This window comes from Anser cygnoides, chromosome 3 (assembly GCF_040182565.1).
Source record: "Anser cygnoides isolate HZ-2024a breed goose chromosome 3, Taihu_goose_T2T_genome, whole genome shotgun sequence".
NCBI classification, from domain to species: domain Eukaryota; kingdom Metazoa; phylum Chordata; class Aves; order Anseriformes; family Anatidae; genus Anser; species Anser cygnoides.
In genome coordinates, this window is record NC_089875.1 from 40,355,308 (window position 1) to 40,357,314 (window position 2,007).

The window sequence follows — 2,007 nt, forward strand, 5'->3', positions numbered from 1 at the left end:
GATGACATGTATACACAATCTCATTACCACTGCATCTTACCTTTGCAAAATAGCTAACTGATTTAATGTGTTATATCGTATATATACCTACAGATAAAATAGGTCATGTTCTGTATTCATCTGAGAATAATGCAAAGTTTTGCATCAGAAAACACAGCCCACCTCCTATTCATGGTCAGGGAGCTGAGCCATTTCCATTAACATGAAGGAAATTTATCCTCATCAACAGTAACATGAAAATAAAATGAGAAATTGTCATTTTGTACTCAATGTAATTCAGACCATCTCCTTGACCCTAACTTCCTCCACATGAACAGCAACGTAGGAATGCAGGGAGTTGCTGCTGCTCAGAGGCAGGAGTGAGGTGACAGTGTCAAGCCCTCACACAGCCTTTCATCACCTTCTTTGCACAATGTCTGCTTCAGCCCTGTATTCCTTGTATTAAATCACCTCATCTCTACAAGAAGATAAATCGTATGCATAAAGGTAAGCTTCCAGAAACCGTCATATTCCACATGACCAGTATAGGATTATGCTTTTAAATGTGCCTGAAAATAGTCAAAGCCACAGCCACAAAATCACCCACACATATATGCTTTATCACTACTCTTCCTTACATAAGTTCACATTTTGACAGGAGTAGTTTATAAGGAATACTCTTGGCCATATCCTGAGCTTAGTTAAACTAGAGTGCAAACAAAATACCTTGGCTAATTGGTATTTTCACATTTTCTGTCACTGTGATTCACATCAGCACTTGATCCCTCATAATGCAGGCAGCCTAAAATATTCCTAAGGATGCTTTTCAATGCCAAGTTTATTTTTATTTTTTAGACACCACAATGTAGAGAAAAAGGTGAGGCCTGCTTTAAGGCGTAAGTAGGCCTGCTTTAAGTAGGTTTTACACAAAAGAACCTACACACTTTTTAAAAGGCCAAACATCTGGACACCACCAATCCAGCACCCTCCAAAAGAAAACAAAGCACAATTAGATCCAAGAGACGTATTCAAACTTAAATTCCATATAGCTACTCATACTGGAAGAATCCCTTGCTCTTTTCACATAACTGAAGTCACCGAAACATACAGTGTCCTTCATGACTGGTTCTAGCCATCTCCCCTGTGGGATGGCTGTAACACTGGTGCTAAGCCTCAGATCCAAGCAGAGCTGCATCGACCTTCAGCTACAAACTGTTCTTTCTCCCTTTCCCCAAAAGAGATCAGCAGGCAACCAAGAAAACACATCTTCAGCTGAGGTGCGAGCCAGGCTGCCCATCAGACCTCAGACTCCAGCAGAGGTTGCCCGAGAGATGCAGTCACCCAGCCCCATGACCAAAACCTGTTACTTCCAACGAAGCTCCAGATAAAGATCAAAGCATTAATCATAAGACTATCAAAACAACACTGTGGCAGCCCCGCATTCCAGTGACATTACTCACATTGCTCCGATTCCCATATCGCAGTGCTGGCACAGTAACATTAAAGCTGTTTATCAGCACTCAGCAGTTTTTCCATAATGAACTGCAGCCCATTTTTAAGCACTTTTTACGGTAGCTGGACTGGATTTTTGTAACTTTTTTTTCCCCCTCTCTCCAGGCTTGAGTTTTCTAGGCAAAAAGAAGAGGAGCTTTTCCTCTAGATGTTTAATGGCAATGCTCAGTAGAGTATGTGATCGTACATCACATGAAGGGATGTTCTTGGGCAGTTAGGAAGAGGCTACATTGTCCCGCCATCAGATAAAAGATGCATTTGTATTACTGCTAAAAAACATCATCAGTGAAAGAGTAAACTGTAAATAGCCTTACATAATAGTTGCATGATAAGTGTTCTCAGCATGCTGATAAATACAAATCCATATTGTGTAACATCACAGGCATCAGAATACAAAAAAAAACTTACAAAAGCATCTAAAAAGATCTACTCTGTCTCAGACACAAGCTTTCATTCTAGTTTTTCAAGTTTTCACATACTTATCTTTACTAACTAAGACCTTTGTAGGAGCTTGCA

General features: G+C 40.2%; 1 protein-coding gene across 4 annotated transcripts in view; it reads right to left on the reverse strand.

Annotated features, from left to right (window-relative positions):
• Positions 1–2,007, reverse strand: part of FMN2 (formin 2) — a 184,859-nt gene that overhangs the window by 153,422 nt on the left and 29,430 nt on the right. The window lies entirely within an intron of this gene.